Source organism: Cervus elaphus, chromosome 7, assembly GCF_910594005.1.
Source record: "Cervus elaphus chromosome 7, mCerEla1.1, whole genome shotgun sequence".
Taxonomy (NCBI): domain Eukaryota; kingdom Metazoa; phylum Chordata; class Mammalia; order Artiodactyla; family Cervidae; genus Cervus; species Cervus elaphus.
In genome coordinates, this window is record NC_057821.1 from 32,658,911 (window position 1) to 32,685,425 (window position 26,515).

At 42.2% G+C, this 26,515-nt stretch overlaps 1 protein-coding gene and 1 long non-coding RNA gene across 4 annotated transcripts in view; one reads left to right on the plus strand and one right to left on the minus strand.

Moving 5' to 3' along the window:
- CARMIL1 (capping protein regulator and myosin 1 linker 1) overlaps positions 1-26,515 on the minus strand; it is a 302,688-nt gene that overhangs the window by 208,070 nt on the left and 68,103 nt on the right. The window lies entirely within an intron of this gene.
- Positions 1-26,515, plus strand: part of LOC122697523 — a 160,789-nt gene that overhangs the window by 18,332 nt on the left and 115,942 nt on the right. Inside the window, exon 2 of the long non-coding RNA XR_006342079.1 lies at positions 12,421-12,556. This is a non-coding gene — a long non-coding RNA (uncharacterized LOC122697523). The remainder of the gene's footprint in view (positions 1-12,420; positions 12,557-26,515) is intronic.

The window sequence follows — 26,515 nt, forward strand, 5'->3', positions numbered from 1 at the left end:
ATTGGTTTTTCAAAAGTAGATCAATAATGGCCAATATTTATACAATTTTTACCATGTGAAAGACCTTATTCATTGCTTCTATTAATTCATACAACCTCACCTAAACCCTAGAAGATGTATACTATTACTTTCCAAGGCCTCAGGGAGCGGTCGTTTGTTTGTTTGCTTTTAAATTCCTACTCCTAAACTAGCAAAATAAAAATAAGGATCAGAGGAATAACAAAATAAATTCTATGTCCTTATATCAGACCAGGGTAACTTACTTCATATTGCAAATGATTCATGTGATCACTAAAATAATAAAGTGTATTAATTCCTAGGCTATTTGCTCACACCAAATTTCCCAGGGTTAATCTCACACCCAGTGTGTGAGATACACACCCACCAGATACATCCAAACATATAGTTACCCAGGCTTCAGAGAGAGTGAGAACCATAGACTAGAACAAGCGCATAGACAACTTGCAATCCAATTTTTATATGAAATATAAATCTCACTTTCTCTACCAAATCTGCTAACAAGTGCCAGGTGAGACTGAAGTTATACTCCCCGCCTTTCTCCCCAGCCTCTGGCAGAGGTGCTAATGAGCAGAAAAATGAGAGTCTACAGCCTAAAATAATCTACAGACTAGAATAACCAATTTTTGAAATCTTGAGATCTGATTTATTAAATCTTCACTAATTTGCACCATAGAAGAGGCCCAAATCCAAGATAAAATACCCCAAATAAATGTATTCCTTTACAAAAAAAGCATGTATTCAAAAGTCTGACATGATCATGAATAGCAAATTATACAATTTAGCATTAATAATTTCCCAAAATCTTACTACTATTTCTCTCTTTCATTCTTCTATGTGAGTGAATATTCCAAGTGCCTAGCATAGAGCAGGGCACACAGTAAGTACTCGATAAAGGTTCTGTTGTTGTTCGGTCGCTCAGTCCTGTCTGACTCTTTGCAACCTCATGGACTGCAACACGCCAGGCTTCCCTGTCCTTCACCATCTCCCAGAGTTTGCTCAAACTCATGTCCACTGAGTTGGTGATGCCATCCAACCATCTTGTCCTCTGTCATCCCCTTCTCCTCCTGCCTTCAATCTTTCCCAGCATCAGGGTCTTTTCAAGTGAGTCAGTCCTGCACATCAGGTGGCCAAAGTATTGGAGTTTCAGCTTCAGTATCAGTCCTTCCAATGAATACTCAGGGTTGATTTCCTTTAGGATTGACTGGTTGGATCTCCTTGCAGTTCAAGGGAGACTCTCAAGAGTCTTCTCCAATATCAGAGCTCAAAAGCATCAATTCTTTGGTGCTCAGCTTTCTTTATGGTCCAACTCTCACATCCATACATGACTACTGGAAAAACCATAGCTTTGAGTATATGGACCTTTGTCAGCAAAGTCTCCATTTTTAATATGCTGTCTAGGTTGGTCATAGCTTTTCTTCCAAGGAACAAGTGTCTTTTAATTTCATGGCTGTAGTCACCATCTGCAGTGATTTTGGAGCCCAAGAAAAGAAAGTCTGTCACTGTTTCCATTGTTTCCCCATCTATTTGCCATGAAGTGATGGGACCAGATGCCATTTTTTGAATGTTAAGTTTTAAGCCAGCTTTTTCACTCTACTAGGTTTACTTAATGAAATGCACAAATTAATAGTTCAGGCATCTCAGCATTCCTGGAGTTTCCAGCCCTTGGCTCCTGAAAACCACACTGCACATAAATACAAAGATATCTCTGCTGCTCCACTGCTTGAATCCCCTTCAAAGACTGTCCCACACCTCATCAGCAAGCCGAACTGATAGACCTGACCCTGTCACAGAGCAGCCGTGTTACATCTCTGGCCCATTATCTCACAGCTCTTGGCCTTAACAAGAGTGAGATTCCCCCTGGTGTCCTCTCCTCCCTTCTGTCCACCTCATACCTTAGCTGACTGTGTTCTCCTGAAAGGCTGCACATATCTCTATCGCTGCACTTAGCTCACTGTTACTCACTATTTTGGCATCTAACTGCCCGCCTCTTGTCTATGAACTCTTTAAGGGAAGGTGATCCTAGTAATCACTGTGTCCCCAGCATCTACCAAAATATTCAAAACACAGCAGGTATCAATAAATGTGTACTGAATGTTTGAGTGGATGAATGGATGGGCAAAATCAAACAGTACCATGTCTATTCATAAAAATCACAGGCAGCCATGCTCTTGAGGATGACAATTTCAGACTTGCCAGGAAGAAGCGAAAATAACCATAAATGGATTACACAAGAAAATACTCCCCATAATTAGCAATGATTACAGAATGTATATTCATCATGTTCAAGACTTTCACTTCATTTCTCAAGGCAACCCTAAACTACACATCTGTGGATTCCCTGCTTCAGAGGTAATGCTCTGAAAGCAGATCTAAAAACAGCAATGACTTCCAGCCGGTGCTAAGGAAAAATAAGCCAGTCCTTGCAGCTCCACGCAGGCACATGGCTTCCCCTCGGTGCAGAGAGAATGCAGGCTGGCTTGGCGCAGCCTCGACCATCAAACCCATGAGCACACCAGTGCAAACCCACCTTCCTGTAGAAGAGGAAGCTAACAGAAGCCCAAGTACCTGGTGTGCACTGGGCTGGCACTGAAGAATTTAGTCTAACTTTCGCTTGCATTGGGTCGCTGGCCAGAAGTTTGGGGTTGGTGTCTTAATTGAGGAGTCACCTTTGGCACAGATGCTAAGTGCTACAGGGGGACCTGAATGTCAACACTAGCAAAAAAAACAGACAGAAGACAAGAAAGCTTGTCTTTGCTACATCTGAGCTGCATTAGGGAAGGTCCCACCGTGTCTGCTCCTGCCCTTCAGGCTCTGTCCCCAGACACAGTAGTGGGAAAAACGGCCATTACTTCTTGAAAACAAACCTGAAATTCTGTATCTTAAAAAGAGAAAAGAGAGGGGAGGTTCATTATGCTGCTCTATTTTAGCAGATATTTCAGTTCAGCTCAGTCGCTCAGTCATGTCCAACTCCTTGTGACCCCATGGACTGCAGCACACCAGGCTTCCCTGTCCATCACCAACTCCCAAAGCTTACTCAAACTCATGTCAATCGTGTCAGTGATGCCATTCAACCATCTCATCCTCTGTCATCCCCTTCTCCTCCCGCCTTCAATCTTTCTCAGCATCAGGGTCTTTTCCAATGAGTCAGTTCTTTGCATCAGGTGGCCAAAGTATTGGAGCTTCAGCATCAGTTCTTCCAATGAATGTTCAGGGTTGATTTCCTTTAGGATGGACTGGTTGGATCTCCTTGCTGCCCAGTTCAACTCAGTTGCTCAGTCATGTCCGACTCTTTGCAACCCCATGGACTGCAGCACGCCAGGCCTCACTGTCCATCATCAACTCCCAGAGTTTACTTAAACTCATGTCCATTGAGTCGGTGATGCCATCCAACCATCTCTTCCTCTGTTGTCCCCTTCTTCTCCCACTTTCAATCTTTCCCAGCATCAGGGTCTTTTCAAATGAGTCAGCGCTTCTCATCAGATGGCCAAAGTACTGGAGTTTCAGCTTCAACATCAGTCTTTCCAATGAACACTCAGGACTGATCTTCCTTAGGATGGACTGGTTGAATCTCCTTGCAGTCCAAGGGACTCTCAAGAATCTTCAACACCACAGTTCAAAAGCATCAATTCTTTGGCCCTCAGCTTTCTTTATAGTCCAACTCTCACATCCGTACATGACTACTGGCAAAACCATAGCCTTGACTACATGAACCTTTGTTGGCAAAGTAATGTCTCTGCTTTTTAATATGCTGTCTAGGTTAGTCATAGCTTTTCTTCCAAGGAGCAAATGTCTTTTAATTTCATGGCTTCAGTCACCATCTGCAGTGATTTTGGAGCCCAAGAAGAAACCTTAAGTTTGTCACTATTTCCATTGTTTCCCCATCTATTTGCCATTAAGTGATGGAACCGGATGCCAGAATCTTCATTTTTTGAGTTGAGTTTTAAGCCAGCCTTCTCACTCTCCTCTTTCACTTTCATCAAGAGGCTCTTTAGTTCTTCCTCGCTTTCTGCAGTAAGGGTGGTGTCATCTGCATATCTGAGGTTATTGATATTTCTCCTGGCAATCTTGATTCTAGCTTGTGCTTCATCCAGCCCAGCATTTCTCATAATGCACTCTGCATATAAGTTAAATAAGCCCAGTGACAATATACAGCCTTGACGTACTCCTTTCCCGATCTGGAACCAGTCTGTTCCATGTCCAGTTCTAACTGTTGCTTCTTGACCTGCATACAGATTTCTCAGCAGCTATTTAAAACTTCCCATAATAATTTGCTCAAATTTTCTATATTAGGTTTATAGATATAGAAGTCAAAATTTTTACAATTTGCAGGACTTTCTAAGGTAATTGGGACACACAAAAAAGTAAGTGATTATCTTGTTGAGGGAAAATGCCAAAATACTAAGGACAATAGATTTAAATCTAGAATTCATCCCACCTGCTACAGGGTAACTCCATGTCACCACAAGCAGATCACATTCTTCTCTATGGATTGTTATATATTTGTGGCAATTGTTTGTGGAAACTTTTGTTTTTCATTTCTAAAGCAATTCAGATAGGCATGATGCTTTTCTTCTGTGTGTGTATATATATATATATGTTTAACACCTTACACAGACAGTCCTTGGTACCCTCAAATGTCACAATCTGAGACCACTGTATTCCCACCAGCTAACCCTTCATGACCCCAAAGGGACAAAGTAGAATTTCTACTTTAAAGCAAGCCACTTCATCAAAAATGGGGGGGTGGGGGGGAGTGCCTTTTGTCTCTATTTTTTATAGAGAAATATATAAATGATTGCCATTTATATATATTTTATGTTCACTCCCTCATCATGTTTTCATCATCAACATGCTGTGCCAACTGTATTTGTAAAAATGTATCTTTTTATTTCTATTCTTAAAAATAGGGGTTCTCTCAACCCCAAGTGCTTCCTCTCACCTCAAACTATACTAAAGCAGGTCTTGGGGATACTTTTATAATCATGTAAAGCAGAAAGAGATGAAAGCCTTCTTCCTTCCTAAGCCTTTCCCTAAGTCACCTCAGCCCAGATCTCTCTCATCTTGAAGTCCCATTCCTCCTCCTCTCTCCATCCCTCTTGCATTTTGCCGATGAAAGAAACAAACCCTCCAATGCCTCAGCTCCTCCTACCATTCCTGCACTTAGGGAACAACCTTCTCTTGCTCTTCTGTTCCATCACATGTAAACTTTAGCGGGGCTCTCTAGGTCCTCCTCTATCAGAATCAGACACTTGTCCCAGTGCACCAGCCCACAAGGCTCAATGGGCCCACTCCAATGCAGTCAGAGGACTCACATTCCACACCCATTTGGACTCTAAAGCCTCCTCCTTCAGGATCTGCCCAACAACTCCACCCAGTCTGCAAGGGCCAGCATGGCTCAGGTCCAAACAACACTCTGGAAAGGTGCCTAGACACAATTCTCTATACCTGTGTATTTCGGTACTATTAGCTTATCAGTCTCTGCAATCAGGTGGGGCCAGTCTATAGTTTGAGGGGGAGAGCTGACAGAAATTTGAAAAATGATTTAAAGTGACTAAGTTAAAACTACAAAGGGCAGGAAAACATATAACCTCTTGAATCATCAAAACAGAGAGTTCTGGAAATGAAGGTACTAAAATAAACATTTTCACCACTTGTAAGTTCTTTGAACAGGCTTTCTCTCAACAATACATAAAAAGAAAGAAAAGTACGAAAGTTCCACATGGATAGACAATAGAGAGAGAAGTGCCCCCCCCAAAAGTCTCTACGGGGTTGCAGGTTCCTTGGTACCTTGAGCCATATATTTGATGTGGTTTAAGGCATGGGCCCACATTTGGCAACAATGATGCCCTGTCTAGACTGTGGCTCCCTGAAGGAAAGGTTTGTGCCTAAAGTATTTGCGAATTTCCAGTGACCAGTATTTCCAATGACCAGAATTTCCAATGTACCAGAGCCTGGTACAAAGAAAACACTCAATAAATGGTTGCTTAATAAAGAGAGGCTTGTTCTGAACCTTAGATCCTAGATTCAGGCAAAAAGAAACAAAACTATTAAGAAGTTTCAGGTTTATTTACAAAGATTATTAAACATGAGGTTTAATCCAAACACTAGGAGAAAATTTTTTCAAGGTTTTAGTGGAATCCATTATCTAGAAATGTTGTGATTTACCTATTTTTAATTTTCCACTTACCTTCCCAATACAACAAAATCTCTTTTCTTTAAGGCAGAGTTAGCAGACTGCTTCAGAGAGTCAAATTTTGCCTTAGTATCTATTTTTGCAAATAAAGTTTTATTGCAAAAAGCTATATCCATCTATTCACCTGTTTATAGCATCTATTTACCTGTTTATTAGCTGTTTTCATCCTACAAAGGCAGAGTTGAGGACTGCCACAGAGAATTGACCTGCAAGCCTAAAACATTTGCTATCTGCCCTCTACAAGTTAGGGCATCATGTAATACTTACTATCCAATAAAATGTGACTCTTAAAACAGTTCCAAAACTCTACTGAGCTAAAGTTATTTACAAGTTAACCAAATGTGCTGTTTACCTCTGGCCACTATGGTTTTATTACATCCTCGAAATTGAAATCCACCAAAGACATGCCTCAAAAAAATAGAAGCCTAATGATAAGGCAAATTTTTTCTTGCCCTCTAACTTATGCCATGATATACATAAAGCCTTTGAGAGCCCATGAAAAGCAGAAGAAATTCCAGAGGTAAGAAGAGGAAAGGAAAAACTACACAGAAAAGTTAAAAAGAAAGTCAAGGCTATGGACAAAGCACACACCACCTTCTTCTCTCCACAGATGGAGCAAATATGGTATTTAGGGGAAAGAGGTCTGATTAATGCTAAAGAAAAACAAACAACAAAAATGGTAGCAAGAACGAGGGAGTGTTTTGGTTGGATATGTTGGCTCATCCAGACTAAAAGGCTATCACAGAGACTGTCAGCCCTACACAAGGAACTCTCAATGAAGACAGTATGAAGAGACCAGAGGTGTTTTCACCCTGATCTCTACCCGTCACACCAGAAGGTTCCCTCCACCCAGCTTTCTGTAACTGCAAAGAGGCAAAGTCGGACCTCACCACCTGCCTACTCATCCTCAATGCAAACACCTTTCTTACCAGCTGGGAGGCCTCACCTTCCTCTGAAAGAACCTTGTTTATTCCTACCATGTCCACCCTCATCCTTCTTTCATCCATTCAAATGCCACCCATCCTTCATGGTCCCATTCATAATCCCAACCAGCAAAGCTGTACCACTCAGAGAGGGATCCATTCACAAGACAATGGTACGAAGGGTACTCACGGAGTTGTGCAACATGGCGGCCCCACCCCAACTCCTCCATAAAGTCTCTCCCATCCACATCACAGCAGGTTAGCACTCCCTTCTCCCTTTCCTAAAACCACACATATGTCTCATGCCTCCACGGGACTCACATTACATGTTTCTTCCATACCTAAGTCAGTAGAGACAGTAACAACAGATAGCACTCAAGTGTGTTGGGCCTTGTGCCAAGTGCTCTGTAGGCATCACTGTATTCAACTCTCAAAACAATCCTATAAGTAGGCATTATCACCGTTTTCCAGTTTTACAAATGAGGTAGCTAAGACAAAAGAGTTAAATTTGCTGGAGGGCACCACATAAGCTGAGCCAGGATTCTGACAGGGGTCTGATTCCAAGGTCCTTAAATAATTCTCTAACTCTCACCTAATGGAGGTCCCCATTAGCCCCACTATAGAGCCACTGGTAATGGGGGCAGATGGGTGACTCACAAACCAGAAAATAATTATACCAAAGAAGTTCTTGCATGCTGCAAAGTTTTAGGCCCGACAACAGACTTCCCTACCTGGAGATCTGGCAAGGGACTGAGTATCCCCAGGGAATCTGACTTTGAAGGTCAGCGGGATTTGATTACAGAACTTTCACAGGACTGGAGGAAACAGACTCTTGGAGGGGACAAAAAAACCTTGTGCACACCAGAACCCAGGAGAAAGGAGTAGTGACCCCACAACAGACCATGCCAGACTTAACCTATGTGTGTTTGGGAGTCTCTGGTGGAGGCGAGGGTCAACAGTGGCTGCCGTGGAGTCAGGGGCACTGACTACAACAGTCCCGTGATGCACGACATGCTGCCGTAAGTTCTTTTGAAAGAGGTCACCATTACCACCATTACCCCTACCATAGTTTGGCCCAAGACCAAACAAGACCCAGTTTTCCCCACAACCAGTCCCTCCCATCAGGAGGCTTGTACAAGCCTCTTATCCTCATCTATTAGAGGGCAGACAGAATGAAAACCACAATCACAGAAAACTAACCAAACTGATCACATGGACCACAGCCTTGTCTAACTCACTGCAACTATAAGCCACACCATGTAGGGCCACCGAAGACAGACAGGTCATGGTGGAGAGTTCTGACAAAACGTGATCCACTGGAAAAGGGAATGGCAAATCACTTCAGCATTTTTACCTTAAGAACTCCATGTGTGTGTAGTCGCTCAGTCGTGTCTGACCCTTTGCGATGCTTTGGACTATAGTCTGATAGACTCCTTTGTCCATGGGACTCTCAAGGCAAGGTTGCCATATCCTTCTCCAGGGGATCTTCCTGACCCAGGAATTGAACCCGGGTCTCCCGTGTTTCCTGCATTGTAAGCAGATTCTTTACCCCCTGAGCCATTGGGGAAGCCCTAAGAATCCCATGAACAGTATGAAAAGGCAAAAAGACATGACAATGAAATATGAAGCCCCCAGGTCAGCAGGGTTCCAATACGCTACTGGAGAAGAGAAACAGCTCCAGAAAGAATGAAGAGTCTTGAGTCAAAGCAAAAATAATGCCCAGTTGTGGATGTGTCTGATGGTAAAAGTGAAGTCCAATGCTGTAAAGAACAGTATCGTGTAGGAACCTGGAATGTGAAGTTCATGAATCATGGTAAGTTGAAAGTGGTCAAACAGGAGATGGCAAGAGTGAACATCGACATTTTAAGAATCAGTGAACTACAAGGACAGGAATGGGCAAATATGACTCAGATGACCATTATATCTACTACTCTGGGCAAGAACCCCTTAGAAGAAATGGAGTAGCCTTCACAGTCAACAAAAGAATCCAAAATGCAGTACTTGGGTGCAATCTCAAAAACGACAGAATGATCTCTGTTCGTTTCCAAAGCAAACCATTCAATATCACAGTAATCCAAGTCTATGCCCCAACCACGAAAGCCAAAGAAGCTGAAGCTGAATGGCTCTATGAAGACCTATAAGACCTTCTAGAACTAACACCAAAAAAAAAAAAAAAAAAGATGTCCTTTTCATCATAGGAAACTGCAATGCAAAAGTAGGAAGGCAGAAGATACCTGGAGTAACAGGCAAGTTTGGCCCTGGAATACAAAATGAAGCAGGGCAAAGGCTAACAGAGTTTTGCCAAGACAATGCACTGGTCTTATCAAACACCCTCTTCCAACAACACAGGAGACGACTCTACACATGGACATCACCAGATGGTCAATACTGAAATCAGATAATTACATATTCTTTGTAGCCGAAGATGGAGAAGCCCTATGCAGTCAGCAAAAATAAGACCAGGAGCTGACTGTGGCTCAGATCACGAACTCCTTATTGCAAAATTCAGACTTAAATTGAACAAAGTAGGGAAAACCACTAGATCATTCAGGTATGATCTAAATCAAATCCCTTACGATTATACAGTGGAAGTGACAAGTAGATTCAAGGGATTAGATCTGATAGAAAGACTGCCTAAAGAACTATGGACAGAGGTTCATAACATTGTACAGGAGGTAGTGATCAAGACCATCTCCAAGAAAAAGAAATACAAAAAGGCAAAACCATTGTCTGAGGAGGCCTTACAAATAGCTGAGTAAAGAAGAGAAGTGAAAGATATAGGAGAAAAGGAAAACTATACCCATCTGAATGCAGAGTTCCAAAGAATAACAAGGAGAGATAAGAAAGCCTTCCTCAGTGATCAATGTAAAGAAATAGAAGAAAACAATAGAATAGGAAAAACTAGAGATCTCTTCAAAAAAATTAGAGATACCAAGGGAATATTTCATGCAAAAATAGGCACAATAAAGGACAGAAACAGTATGGACCTAACAGAAGCAGAAGATATTAAGAAGAGGTGGCAAGAATACACAAAAGAACTATACCAAAAAGATCTTCATAACCCAGATAACCATGATGGTGTGATCACTCACCTAAAGCCAGACATCCTGGAATGCAACATCAAGTGGGCCTTAGGAAGCATCACTATGAACAAAGCTAGTGGAGGTGATGGAATTCCAGCTGAGATTTTTCAAATCCTAAAAGATGATGCTGTGAAAGCGCTGCACTCAATATGCCAGCAAATTTAGAAAACTCAGTAGTGGCCACAGGGCTGGAAAAGGTCAGTTTTCATTACAATCCCAAAGAAGAGCAATGCTAAGAATGTTTAAACTACCACACAATTGTGCTCAATTCACATGCTAGTAAGTTAATCCTCCAAGCAAGGCTTCAACAGTATGTGAACCAAGACAGAGAAACCAGAGATCAAACTGCCAACATCCACCGCATCATAGAAAAAGCAAGGGAGCTGCAGAAAAACATGTTTCTGCTCCATTGACTACACTAAAACCTTTGACTGTGTGGATCACAACACTGTGGAAAATTCTTAAAGACATGGGAATATCAAACCACTTGACCTGCCTCCTGAGAAATCTGTATGCAGGTCAAGAAGCAACAGTCAGAACTGGACATGGAACAAAGACTGATTCCAAATCGGGAAAGGAGTACGTCAAAGCTGTATATTGTCACCCTGCTTATTTAACTTACATGCAGAGTACATCATGCAAAATGCCAGGCTAGATGAAGCACAAGCTAGAATCAAGATTGCCAGGAGAAATATCAATAACCTCAGATAAGCAGATGACACCACCCTAATGGCAGAAAGTGAAGAGGAATTAAAGAGTCTCTTGATGAAAGTGAAAGAGGAGAGTGAAAAGGCTGGCTTAAAACTCAACATTCAGAAAATTAAGACCATGGCATCCAGTCCCATCACTTCATGGCGAATCGATGGGAAACAGTGGAAACAGTGACAGACTTTCTTATCCTGGGCTACAAAATCACCGTGGATGGTGACTGCAGCCATGAAATTGAAAGATGCTTGCTCCTTGGAAGAAAAGCTATGACAGACCTAGACAGCATATTAAAAAGCAGAGACATTAATTTGCCAACAAAGGTCCATATAGTCAAAGTTACGGTTTTTCCAGTAGTCATGTACAGCTGTGAAAGCTGGACAATATAAAAGACTGAACACTGAAGAATTGAACTTTGAACTATGGTGCTGGAGAGGACTCTTGAGAGTCTCTTGGACAGCAAGGACATCAAATCAGTCAGTTAGTGATGCCTGCCCCAACAAATCAACCCTGAATATTCCTTGGTAGGACTGATGCTGAAGCTGAAGCTCCAATACTTGGGCCACCTGATGCAAAGAGCCAACTCACTGGAAAAGACCCTGATCCTGGGAAAGTTTGAAGGCAGGAGGAGAAGGGGATGACAGAGGATGAGATGGTTGGATGGCATCACTGACTCAATGAATGTAAGTTTGAGCAAACTCCAGGAGATAGTGAAGGACAGCCTGGTGTGCTGCAGTCCATGGGGTCACCAAGTGTCAGACAGGACTGAGCAACAACTCTCACCTAGAAAGTACTCAATGAAACCTGGTTCATGGACCAAAACTCTAGTTCAACCCTTAGCTAGTCCTTTAGTCTTTTCACTTCCTACCTGAGAAGAGCCCACAGCGTGGGAGACCTGTGAGACAGATGAATCTCCTAGTGCTCTTACATCCCTTAAAAATTAGGTGCCCACATGACTCCATAAGGATGGTACAAAATACTGAATATCCCTATTTTTCATTCCTGTGAGCAAGCACATCACACAGTTAACAATCATCTTCCATGTTTCTTTAGACTAGCCAGGCCATGCATGTCTTTATCTCTGATGACTGAGCTCATCATCAAACTACACACGGTCAAAAATAAACACAATTACAGGGGAGTAGGTCTGTTCCAGTCTACTCCATGGGTAACAAAATGACTCTGATGGGACCTTGGATGCTGAGGTCAAAAGGAACCCTGTCCTCTCCTTTACCTCCTCCCTCCTACCCCCAGTGAGATGAGGGATTAAGTACAACAGAGACACCCAGCTCCCCACTCTGACATGAAAATTCCACCGTTAGAAAAGCATTAAAAAGGTCCCCTCTTGAAGTGATTTCAAGTGTTTAATTATATGCATCATGTAATTATATGCATCCATACTTTATCGCTGTTTTCTAATGAGGTTGGCAAGGAGAGAGACACTCAGCATTCGATTCTTAATTTAATGGGCTTGTTTCTCTGCTTACCGTAACAGCTTGCTGACAGAGCACTGGAGAGAGAGTCTGCTAAGTTTTAAAAGAGGTGGCCAGGGTAAAACAGCTCCCTGTGGACGCTGCCCATCTGGAAAAGGCCCGAGACCGGAAACACTGTTGGGAAGACGGGCATCCAAGGTGAGCCACATCCTTCAGAGACGGATGAAACTCTGACTGTGACCTTCCCATGTTCTAATAAGATTCTGAGTTTGAAAAACGAGGGGTGAGTGGGAGGGGGAGCCACAGCTGCTTAAGCTAAAGGCACCTTTCAGTTTCCTTGCAAAAGTTTCCCAGCCGAGTGGAAGAATCAACACCCGCCGCACAAAGCGCGTCCTTGAGAGGCAGCAGCGCCCCAGGGTGGGGGGTCCCAGCCAAAGAAAGTCCTTCCAGTGAAAGAAGTTACTATGAACCTAAGGCCCAGCCCCCTGTAAAGGCGGGAAGTCAGCGGCTCATGTGGGAATGTGCCCCTCCCAGTGTAGCAAGTGAGGAAGCAGTGAGAGGTGGCAGATGGGACGGGGTGAGGGTGGGGGTGAAGCTGCCCCTAGACAGCTGTGGGGTTAACAACTCCTGTGGAAATGGGAGTGTTAAGCATTCGAATACCCGAGAAGCAGCTGTGGTAATTTCTGAAACAACTTGGGGGTGGGGGAGGTCAAAATACAGCATGATATTCACTGTTAGGTAGATGGCAAGAATGATCCATGGGTTTACACTAAAACTAAAACCCAAGGCTCTAAGCCCTGCTCTACTGGCATCTAAGCCTGGGGCCCGGCTTTTGGGTAAAACTGGTTGTCATGAGTTCCCCTACCTGAGACTTGCAAGAAGAGTTCTCCAGAACAGGGTCCAAGACATACCCACCCAATAGTTAAATCCAGCCTTTCCCGAAGGCCCTGTATGGACACCAGACTTAGGCATTGGAGCCCAAGAAGCGGCTCCTAAAAATTCAGATAAACTATGTTACTTGAATTCCTCCACTGTAGCAAAAATAGAAAGAATGTATAATCCTTGTAAGGATTTTTAAAATTCAGCCAAAATAACTAGCAAATAGGACCATATGAAATTTTTCTTGTTAAAATGGCAAAAAAAAAACTAAAACCCTCCTAAAAGAACACTTTATTATAATCCCTTACTATAATCCAGTAGCTGTACCATCCCATGTAACATATTGGTCCATACAACATATTTTGGCTGATTAAAAATTTGGGTCAAGAAATGGGTGTCTGGGACAAAAGACAGTGATATACATATGTGAAATAAGGTTGTAGACATTGCAGAAGTCTCCTTAATTCCACACCTACATATTTTGACCATTTCTGAAGGGTAGGCAGAGGACTTAAAAGTAAAACTACAGAATTCACACACTTCAGTGGGAAGATTCACAGATTATCAGACTGTTCTCATGTTCCTGGTTCTGCCACGTCATTTTGCGTCAAGTATTCTGTGAGATTATCAAGTCTTGTCTGTTTCGCCTCCACAAACAGACAGCCCACTTTGGTTTCATTGGAAAACCTTGATCTGTATGCGGCTGGTGCTTATTAGGAGATGTTAGCTGTCTGCTCAAGGATCTCAAAGAGTGATGTACTGAGCTCATTAAACGCAAATAGTCTTATAATTCTGTCTCAACCTTCTCTCTGCAGCCGCCTACTTTTTCTAGGGCAGGGTAATGGAAATGACTTCAAGAAATGGGGAAAGTGTGATTTAAGTAACTCAACTGAGCTTATTTCCCTTGGGGAAAGGACAGCTAGCTGACTAGGCTCAGAAATTAATTAAGTGGCGTCTGACCCCTATTAGTTATTTAAAGTTAGCAATAACTTTACTAACAAAGGGAAGGTGTTCCAGTCGGCTCGAATGAACATCAGGACTCTGCTTTCAGCATACTGAATGATTGAACTTCCTGAATTTCCCTCCCAGCTGCACTCAGAATTTTCTTTAATGTTCGGCTGACACAGAAAAGTCAGAATCAGAAAAAAAAAAAAAAGTCAGAATCAAGTATGTGAAAGGTGGTTTGGGGGTGTCTGCGGATAATGAAGGAAAGTGTCAATTGTTTGGGAGCCAAGTGTTCACACGTGGGCACCTGTCTCAAAAAAATGAATTACTTTCTTGCTGCCTTAACTCCTCCCTCTCCAACCTTTCTATTCTGACATTTTTTAAACTGAAGCATTGTTGTCTTATAGTATTATGTTAGTTTCAGGTGCACAACACAGTAATTCAACGTTTTTATAGATTATAGTCCACATATAATTATAAAATACTGATTATATTCTCTGAGATGGACATTACATACCTGTAACTTATTTAAACCAAGTAGTTTGTACCTCTTCCCCCATCGTGCCCCTCCTGCCAGCCCTCTCCCCTCTGTAACCACTAGTTTGTACCCATGAGTCTGCTTTAATTGATTTCTTTTTCAGATTTTGCATGTAAGTGAAAACACAGTATTTGTCTTTCTCTGACGTACTTAGTATGATCATCTCTATGTCCATCTATACTGCTGCAAATTTCATCTGCAAATCTATATTGCTGCATTATTTCATTCTTTTTTATAGCCGAGTAATACTGCATTGTGTAGACATACTCTATCTTCTTTATCCATTCATCTGTCGATGGGCACTTAGGTTGCTTCCATATATTGGCAATTGTCAGTAATGCTGCCGTGAACATTGGGGTGCATGTAACTTTCCAAATAAGTGTTTCTGCTTTCTCCTAATATTCTTAACTCATATAGGGCCAGGTAACAGGAAGCACCCACACAGCCACACCACAAAGAGCTCCCAGTCCTACAGGCACTAGTAGGAGACAGTGTGCTCCCCTAGGAGGCGTTCTCCAGCCGCATTACATCCCTTTTTTGCTCCCCAGCCAGTGCCTGCCTCCAAACTGCTCCCCAAACCACCAGACCTTCATCTGGCCCAGAAGCTTCCAACCCCAACCTACCCTACAGGGTTGCTGTACAAACAACATTGTATTTTTTCAACCACAATATATTTATATAAAGTATCCCTAGAGTAATATTTACTTCCCTGGCGGCTCTGATGGTAAAGCGTCTGCCTACAATGCGGGAGAGCCGGGTTCAATCCCTGGGTCGGGAAGATTCCCTGGAGAAGGAAATGGCAACCCACTCCAGTACTCTTACCTGGAAAATCCCATGGACGGAGGAGCCAGGCAGGCAACAATCCATGAGGCCGGGAAGAGTTGGACATGACTGAGTGACTTCAGTTCAGTTTTAGAGCAATATTTATTTTTTTTCCATTCCTAGAACTAAAAGAAACAGCCCCCAAAGAAAAACTGAAACCAAAAGTTTACTTCCATCATGGATTCTCTTTTCACCCAGAAAGCAAAGGCTCTCCACCACTAGACCACACCCCCCATATCAAAACAGTGACACAGGCTTCCGGAATGTACAAAAACCCACTTTTGCACAGTAGCAGCCAACATGTGCAAATACTTTCATTGCAAAATTGAAGAGTGTAGCTCACCGAATACATGTTGGAATGCTAATGTGAGTAATTACACAGGTGGTTATGCAAACACTGAACTCAGGCTTCAATTTGGCAGAAGGATAAACACTTCCAGGATAGTTTGCAAGGTTCAATTACCTAGATTGGCTGGTTAATTTCCTTTATATCTGCAAGAGCTCCCCCAAAGTCAATCATTTTCCAACAGAAAAGTCACTGCTAGAAACTTGTTCTACGTAGGCAAGCAAAGTATACACTTGTACTAAACTGACTCAACATTTTTAAATGAGCATCTTTATCAGGAGCTGACCTGCACAGATATGATTATTCCTTTGTGTCCTACAACTTAAACAAACCTTTACTCTTGAAAACATGCATCTGAAGAATATCCACTATCTCATATGTGCAGGCACTATTCTGTAAGATGCTAGGGATACAGCAATGCACAAAATAGGCAAAAATCCCTGCCTTCAGGAGGCTCATGTTCTACCAGGGCGAAAAGAATACAGTCACATAAATAAGACATAGGACATGTTAGATGGTGATCAAAGTGGGACGGAGAAAAAGTAAGGAGAATGGGGTGGGGTTGGGTGTTATAATTTCAACATCAGGGAGACTACAGGGAAAAGGTAGCGTTGCTCAGAGACCTAAGGAAGGTTGAGGGAAGGAGCCAAGCCAGGTGTAATTCTAGGGGAAAAAAAAGCTTTCCAGGCAGAGAGGGAACAGCGAGTTCAAAGACCCTGAGGAGTATGCTTGGAGGGTTCAATGAGCAAAAATCTACATTTGGCTAACTGTTACATAATTCTGTTTTTTTGGTGTTTGTTTTTTTTTTTTTTAACTGTATGCCACATAGAGATTTCAAAAGACTTCACTGCCTCCAGTTTTGGAGTTTTCTCTGAAATGTATATAGCCTCTGACACGACTGTGATTCATAGACACGTATGTGCTGTGTTTCCCTGCATCCCCAGGTACACTGCCAGCTTCTAGTCTGCAGTGAGTTAAATCCCAGGGGCTCTGGGAGTATGTTTAGCGTCACAGCAACCAAAGCCAGTACAGCACTCAGAGATGCTGCGGTCAAAGATGCCTTTACATGAACTGAAGGAATGGTGTACAGGAATCTCTACCTTTATCCCCTAAAGTCACCACCATCCTCCTTGTGTGTGCTCTGGTGTCAAGGTAGTGGGAGGTCAGCAAAAAGTCTCCAAAAATGGAGGCAAGCTCAAAACAGAGCTGGAGGGAGAAAAAATAACAGATCTCCATACTTCCAAAATAATAGTGTGATCCAATTTTCTTTCTTAAAAATTACAAATTTTTTGAAAAAAAAAAGAAAAAAGCCTAAGAACTCTAATTTTGGATACTAAGGAAAGAAAAGGAGAACTGTGTATGTGAAAGAACAGAATGTGAATCCCCAGAGAAGAGTCAAGGGTGGATGAGAGGAGCCAGGACTAAGGGTCAGGCACACACGGATGCCCTCCGTGGTCCACCAGTCAGGCAGCCGCGTCAGGGGCTGAGGGTGGGAGGCTGGGAGAAAGCTGGCTATGATCATGAAAGGGGACATCAAGGGATCCTTGGAAGGAAGTTCAGTATCTTGACTGTGATGGTCACATGAATTTTCACACATGATAAACTGCACAGAACTAAACACACACACAAGTGTATGTAAACGCTTGGAAATCTAAATAAGATTGCTGATTGTATCAATGTTAATTTCTTCATTGTGAAACTATAACACTGTTATGCAACATGTTATCACTGGAAGAAATGGATGAAAGGAATACAGGGTCTCATTTCTTACAACTGCATATGAACCTACAATTATCTCAAATAAGTGGTTTAAAAAAAAAAAATCTCATCACCTTAAAAAAAAAAGTGGCTGGCATGTTATAAAAACTCTCTAAGCGGCATATTGGGCAAGTTATCTGTCATCTATAAACGGGAACTGCAAGTTCCTACTTCTCGATTTAGATTCCAAAAGAAATACTCAACACCATCCTTGAACCCTGTGTGAGGGTTCATCCCATGCAGCTTATCACCACCACCATCTCTGGAACCCAGCCCTCTAAAACCTCACCAGTAACCAAGGGAAATACAGGCACCCTTTACATAACAAAACTTACGGACAGGAATCCATTTACCACACTATTTGAAGAACAGGTTTTCTATTTCTGAATAATAAATACATACACACTAATATAAATAAGCTCTCTGAACTCCCTGGCAGTCTGTTGGTTAAGACTCCATGCTTCACTGCAGGGGGCCTGGGTTCAATTCTTGATCGGGAACTAAGATCCCACAAGTCGTGAGGTGCAGCCAAACCAAAAAGAAAAAACAGAATGAAATAAGAGAGCTCTCTAAAAAGAGAGAAAAATATATTTTCATGGACTAGATTAGCATTGTCCAAACTGTTCCCTAACCAAGGAACACTAGTCCTCTCCCTCCAGGGACTAATAATGCTATATACTACTGCTACTACTAATGATAATAATTATAAATTTTCTTTTTTTATATTTTTTTTAATAAATTTTCATAATCAAGTAAATTTGGGAAATACTATACACATTTTCCCCTGTGAGAGCTCCAGTTGGGGGAGGGGACTCCCCTTCATCTATCTCATCATTTTCCAAATTTACTTGTTCACAAAACCATTTTATTATACCTGCTGGCATCCTGAGAGATACTTCTGAGTTCTAGAATTATAAAAATCATTCATTATCAGTCAGCTACTCACTACCCCGTTTCTTTACCCAATATGTACTTCAGAAGACAAATGGGTGGTTTTTCTACAGCTAAGGGCAGTAGTTTTAACTGCATGCAATTGGCTATCAATAAACGTTTGCTAAATTAGATTCAATGCAGGAACAATTTCCAGGATGACAACTCTAGGCATGGAAGAAGTAGCAATTCCTATTTTTGTTTTAAGTCTCAGTTGAGAAAAGTGCTCCTTTCTAGAAGTTTCTGAAAGTTTCCCAGAAACTTGTCTCTTCCTGAGTGGCAACTAAAACAGCAGTTTACAATACAGTATCAGCATAAGGAATAAGGTCATGACTAAAAAAATCTGTACTCTAAACTCTAGCACCTGAAATTCCATTAGCAGCATATAGGGCCTTTCATACCGAAAATAAAGAAAAGGCTTTAACTGTGATTATTTCTGTGTGAGAGAATGAGTTAAATTTGTCATTTCGTGAAGGCGACTTCAGCTGAAATAAATTTCAAATGTCAGAGATTAGGCTTGGATGAGGGCAAGACAAAGGTGAAAACCCTGAATCCTAGAGAGGGACAGAAGGAGAGAGAGAAAAGGAGGCAGAAATCATCAAATATGAGCTTCATTTAATTCACAGGTCCCTCAGGGCCAGGGACAGTGCTTTACAATTACGCATGTCCATTTATAGAAATAACCCATATTCAACTTGGAGAATCATAAACCAACTGGAAAATTAAAGGAATTAATCACAGTAGTTTTTTTTTTTTTTTAGTAGTTTTTAAAAGAATGAAATTTATCAGAAAAATGAATATGAAACAAACATTACAGTTCCTTAAAAAGTACACAGAGCCCTTCAGGAATACATACTTGGAAATTAGCTCAATTATACACATTTCTAGGTAAAGGTTTGGAAAGGCAGAATTTATCATGAACTCCTCACTCCTGGATAAATGTCTCAATCACCAAAGGATAATAAAGTGAACTCACTGAGCATTCCACTCCAAGGCACACTCATGCATTTTAAAAACATTCCCAACATGTCTGAAAACCAAATGGGTTTCAGATAAAACCTCAATTTAACCAAGAGACCCTGGCTTCCCAAGAATTTCTGGTCTTCAAGGCTGCCGTGTAGAACTGAGCAATGGTTTAGACGTCCCATTGCAGGAATTCCCGTTGCAGGAATACGACTGTCAGGCACATCGACTTCTCAATATGAAGAGGCCAGGTCTAATCATAACACTTCAGATGAACTAAGATGTCAACAGACAGGTGTCCATCTAGCCCTCCAACCTGCTTTCTCTGCGGTTCTCCCCTCCCTGCAGCATCACACAAACACCCCTTTCCCCTTGGCTACAATTATTTGAGCAATTTTTGCCTTGGCTGTCTGTCTCTTCTTCTTGACCAAGAAAATAAGATGGCAAAAAAATTAAGTATTTTGGTTAAAAATTTTAAAAATCTCTTCTAGTAATTGAGCCGGAACTGACAAACAACAGAGAAGCATCTATGGTTTTAGCAGAGGTCCCAATGAGCTCTTTCCAGAACTCAGGACCCCCACAGACTAAACAAATGAGAGAGAAGAAAGTCAATAGAAAATTTCTAAATCTGCCTGCTGAATAACTGAAACCTCTAATGGTCAATGAAAGTTTTCTTACAAGGAGCTCAGGTATCATTTATACTCTCATGTCTCGCTGTAAGATGTTGCTTTCCCCCGATTTCAAAGGGAGAGAAGTGGTCTCTTTCCCTCCTTCTTTCCCTCCCCTCTGCTTAAACGCAGGAAACAGTGATTTTCCTAAATTCCTTTTAACACTATGGAAGGAGGGAAAGCCTAGGTACTCTATCCCTAATCCAATGTTCTTTCAATACAATTTTAAATGCTGTGCAGTTTTCAAAATAATGTAAAGGGGAGGACAATGACCTAGGACCACACTGTGTCACTCTGCTCCCCCACCCCTCAGGGAGGCTGACTGATGGCTTATCTGGGGGCCCTCAATTGTACACTGATGCACCCCCAAAGTGACAGGCGCTGCCTCACTGCGGCCAAAGTGCTCCCATGTAGCCTTAGAGCTGCCTGAGCTCATTTAGGTCAATAAAGCTGGGTTCAAAAACAAGTTAAACTTTTTTCACTTTAAGGAAAAAAAGTGCTTTTGTTTTTGTAGAAGGCTAAACCATTCAACCAGACTTGCCCAAACCTTCCATTTACGCAGTGGGAAATGCGGTAACAATTGGCCCAAATACCCCTAAGGGAAGAGCCAGGCTCAGGGCTTCAGAAATGAGCAAAAGCCTCCAGGAGGGCTTCTGTTCCCCCTCTGTGCACATCAGGGCACTCACGGAAAACGATTCCCACTTCGCTTTCTCTACTCACAGTCAAGGGAAGGCAATCCTGGCATCGGGGGTGGGGGTGGGGAGAAATTAGTATGCCACTGGAGCTCTAAGCCTGCTGGATCAACAGAGCACCTCCTCACCAATTCCAAACACAAACCCACATGCCCAAAATGCTGGAAGGAGCCAAGAGGCTGTGTGCCCGCCCCCAGGTCTCACTCGGTTGAGCACCTTCATGTTTATCTCTGAGCCCTGGGCCAGCCTAATGGCCGATGCTTCTGCCTTCCTGGGGCCAGCGGCAAACCTGCCAGGAGGTCCTCCTGGCTGGACAAGAGCTTCAGTGAGCTAAGGGAAGCCAGCAATCCGAGAAGTGCATGTACGAGAAAGCGGCCTGCCCTGCCACGTGGTTTGGAAACACCAGCTCATTAAAGGCTTCCAGCAGCAGGTCTGAAAGAGGTCAGCAAAGTATCAGTGAGTCCAAGTCCTTCCGGCTTCCCTTTCTGGTCAGTGTGGGACAGTTATGGCCTCGACAGCATTCACAGGCTTCTGCCCAGCGGGATGGAGTCTTCCCTCTGTGGCACCCAGGAAGCCCAATGCCCACTGTGGCAGAAAAGGACAAGCCATGATCTCAGTGATCAGTGCACACCCAGCAGAGAACAAACCAAACTCTGCACGATTATACATCCACAGTGAGCTTCCCGAACTGGGTAAAGCAATCAGTATTCTTGGTCACAATGACCATATCATAAAACTGCCATCCTAAGACATTTCTCAGCACAATGTCAGTATACATGAATCGCATGTGACTCACACATGATTACTGTTCAGATCATTGGACCCTCCTTGTGTCGTATTTCTTAAACTGCTTATATACTAAGCTTCATTGTTTTGCCATACATTTCCTGGCATTATTTCTCAGAAATGCGTGGTACACATTGTCACTATTTGCTACGGGACCAGCCTTAAACAATTTATGGCTTCTCATTTAAGCAGCTAGAGACTACCCATACCCACCACAGAGATACATCACTTCCTTATAACGACGACTCTGAATGACCCAGCTATCACTGAGGCATATAAATTGGCTCTGTATGTCCCAACTTTACACAGCCTTTGATATGCTTTACAGATAATGTAATATTCAACAGGTAACACACTATCTGATAAATTTCCTAACTTTTATTTCTTTTTATTTCTGGCAAATACCCCCCAAAACCAGAAAAATATTTTTCTACATGTCACATTAAAGTAATACCTCTCCTATCTTCATATTGCCTCTTTGTTTCTGCCTAATCTAACCAGAAATGAAAGTATGAGGCAACTATAATGCCTCACCCAGAAGTGAAATTCGTCTTTTACTTCATGGAAGAAAACTCACAACCAACATAACACTGTCTACTGATGTTTTTAAGGCAATAGCCAAGACACAACATAAGTTGTGTTCATAATTTAGTTCAGAAATGGTTGGCCCATGCATTGAATTAGCGACATTTTCTTTTAAACCAACACTAATTTTTGTTAATAAAAAGGTGTTAAGTGATGTCAGGCACTGTTGGTACCCTTGTATGAGAAAACCGGTGAACAAGACAAGTTGGTCCAAGACAGGAGGTTAAAAGCTTACAACCAGCTCAACTTAACTAAAAAGGTTCATCCTGCCCTGGCATAAATGATACAGTATGTGATTTCAAACTCTGAGATGATCACACCTAGAAATCTGAAGCATTCATAATGTACCAAAAGACGATGAGCCCACCACACCACATCAGTCCATCCCTAGGGAGTAAAAGTTGAAATTCTTGTGCCTTTCATTTCACTTACCTGCTACTTGTTAGAAAGGGACTTCAGCTTTAGAAAGTAGTTAGAACTTATTAACCACATAATCACAGGGTGTTTACCCTGAGCTGGGAAACTTATCCCTACCCAAGATAGACCATAAATCACAGCTTCTCAAAGATTATTAAAGATTAAGTAATTAGAATAATAAACCATAAATATCTATGTGCTTTCAGATTGTTGTTTTGTGACACACATCTGTGACCTTGAAATTTCAAGTGCTTCCTCAACCGAAAAACAAACAAACAAACAAACAAACCCTGACAACGACAGCCCCAAGCAGGAAATCCCAATTATCCAATTTCATTTATTTCAGAGGTGACCCATCCTGGGGAAAATTTATCTAACAATTGACGTCCCTCAACCTTTCAGGGGCTGTATTACACAAAAATAATACAAAAGCTTCTAAGCCTCAGAACACAGCCTCCTGATAGATAATCCCACTAAAACTCTCAAGTAAGGCATAAACTCACCTGCAAAGTTAAGAGTTGGAAAAAAAAGGCTGCAGTTAAAGGGTCACCTAAGAGAATTCTGTTTTTCCCACGATCATTTACTATAGTCTGCACACACAGCATCCTTCTAAAAGAAGGTCAGCTGGACAGACCACAGATTCCCAGGGTGTCCTTCTGCTAAACACAACTTAATGACTAATTCATGAATTCAAGAAACCACACAAGAGTCTAGTAAGTAGCAATAAGGCCAATTAACTCAAAACTCAACAGCACCCAACATCTGTGATTCAGGCCCAGCAAGACAAGGGCAAGGCTGCCAGGGGGCGTTAAAAACTAGGGGAGCTACCATCTGGGATACTGGAGACAGAAAAGTGCCAGGAAAAACAACTCTGTACATCTTTCCACGCTGGGACCTTGTGCTCAACTCGGAGAATACTTTTTTTTAGCCGAGGTATTTGGTGAGGTTTCTATCTTATCAATTGAGAATACTTGCTGCCCTAAATATTCCCCATCTTTAAACCAAATCTCTGGCTTTTGAAGGAAAGGCTACCCACTCCAGTATTCTGGCCTTGGAGAATTCCATGGACAATCCATAGGGTCGCAAAAAGTCGGACACGACTGAGCGACTTTCACTTCACTCCACTTCTGGCTTTTCAAATCCCATCTCTACCTAGATTCCCAGCTAGCAAGTAAAGACAGTACAACAGCTTGAGCAAATTCACTGAATGGCTGGCCCAGCAGTCTCACCGGGAAGGAAGTCCAGCCAGAGAAGCCTCTTTCCCAAAAACCTGGGTTGGCCAAAAAGTTCATTCTCGTTTTTCATAGATGGTGGAAAAACCCCAAGCCAACTGTTGGCCAATCTAATATAAGCCTTCTTAGGAGCATTTTTTTAAAATCACTACATAGTCATTTATTTGTTGAATGATATGAAAAGTATTAATTACTATCCCAAGAAATAAAACATCAAACAACACAAGCTCACTTAGCAATATGAAGAAATTCTGGTACATACTGACTACTTCAAGCACATTATTAATATATTCCACTTGATATGCCAAGAGTAAGCAAGAGTAGGGGGAAATTAACACAATTTCTATGAAAAAGAGATGTTCAAACAGAATTCTGTATTTTGTAGACGGGGACAAGCAGCAGGGCAAACAGTAAATGAACCAACAATGGCACATCTCATCCTACCTCACAGTGAAGGATGCTCAGTGGACAAGATGAAAAAGCTCTGGAGACGTGCTGCATAACCATGTGCCTATACTGACCACCACTGAACCGTGCATCTCCAGAGAGAACAATAATTTTTATGTGGTTTTTAATCATAATTTTTTAAATTGGAAAAAAAAAAAAATAGTTTCAACAGAAGCAGCATCCAGCACTGCCCAGAAAGCCAAGGAGGAAAACCAAGATGATAGCAGGAACTATTAATCTGAAAGGTTTTGAAGCACTTCTTTACTTGCAGACTGTACAGAAAACAAAGGTATTGAAGGCAGATGCCTGACACCTTGTCCAAAAAAGAGCAAACAAAAGGTGGGGGGAGGGGGTGCTCAAGCCACCAAAAGTTCCTTCCTGGGCTCATTCATGGGGTCATGATGGCAGAAGCATCTAGGACATGTGCACTGATTCTGAAGGCCTAGGTAGAAAACCAAACAGCTTAGGGGGCCCAGAGGTGACGTCCTCTTACTGACAGCCCTGAGCAAGCAATTGCTCGTTTCCATTGCTACTGTATAGCTATAAGATGATATATTAATATAATAAGAATTGAGGAAGAGAAGCTGCCCATCAGGAATCAGAGGACTCCTGTTACAGAGTGGCTCTGAGATCCTGGGCAGGACAACCAGAACCCAGAGTTGGTGGGTAAAGCCAGGCTCCTAGTGGCCGTGAGATACTGCCTGAGATCCAGGTGGGATAATAGGACGACCACTTGGAAAGCACTCTCTATACCTACCAAGAGGCGATGGCAGGAGGGTTGGCTGGAATCTGTGGATGATTTCAAGTAAATTTCCTGGCCAGTGGTCATACTCCAGTTAATAACAACACTTACACATCATAAAGGAGTTGTTGGTTACAAAGCATTTCTGTATGTACTAGCTGAGGAATTTGCATGAAACAAGCCAGTCCACAGCTAATAGACAGTTACTCTGGCCAGAAGGACTTTGACTTATCATTTGAAAAGTTACTGCCAAGCAAAGCCAATCTGTGGAAAGAAGTGAGAGATTCAAGCCTTTATAGTACAAGAGACACGGATGTGAGCCAAAGTATGATTGATTAATGCAGTACCTTTCACCAATTTCAGGGAAAATGCACGTATACTTAATTGACTCTTTGCGACCCTATGGACTATAGCCCATCAGGCTCCTCTGTCTATGGGGATTCTCTAGGCAAGAATACTGGAGAGGATTACTGTGCCCTCCTCCAGGGGATCTTCCTGACCCAGGGATAGAACCCCTGTCTCCTGCATTAGCAGGCAGACTTCCCTGGTGGCTCAGACGGTAAGGCATCTGTCTACAATTCAGGAGACCCGCGTTTGATCCCTGGGTTGGGAAGATCCCCTGGAGAAGGAAATGGCAACTCACTTCAGTACTATTGCCTGGAAAATCCCATGGACGGAGGAGGCTGGGAGGCTATACTCCATGGGGTTGCAAAGAGTTGGACATGACATCACTTTTGCTTTCTTTCTTTCTTTCCCACTAGCGCCACCTGGGAATGCACTATCTTTCATTGATTTAAGGGAAAATAGATAAGCTTAAAAAAAAAAAAAAAACTGCACATTTTTATCTGCAAGCAGGCCACCAACTGGCCTTCTGAGTCCCAAACTCCTAGCTTCTGGGTCCCGATTCCTTAATGAACAAAGGAGAAAAGAATTGAAAACCACGCAAAACTACCAATTCTTCCTTGTACTCTGTTCTTCCATTCAGAGTTTCTCTAGCAGTTAATGCCTACAGATGCTCCCAGGGTTATTCACATTCATTTTCCACTAAGTTAAATAAGCTCCATAAGGCATATAATAAGAATATGAAGAATTGGAAAACTAAGCCTTACTTAAAACAAAAACAAAACCACATAGTACTCCTGTGTGTACTTGACAACCACAAAGGGAGAGGACCAGATGGAGAACAGCTATGCATTTCTCCAAGGTATGGTTTTGGATATATCACTCTGTCCATTCTCACTTATCCAATTATCTGGGATCTTTTATGTAATAATATATACATTCCTTTCTATTGTACCCACAATATGTCTCCAGCTTCTGTAAAAGTTTAAGGTGTCCAATACTTTCTAAAACAGAGTATCTGTCCACTGCTGGGTTTTCATAAATATTGAACATCAACAACTGGAA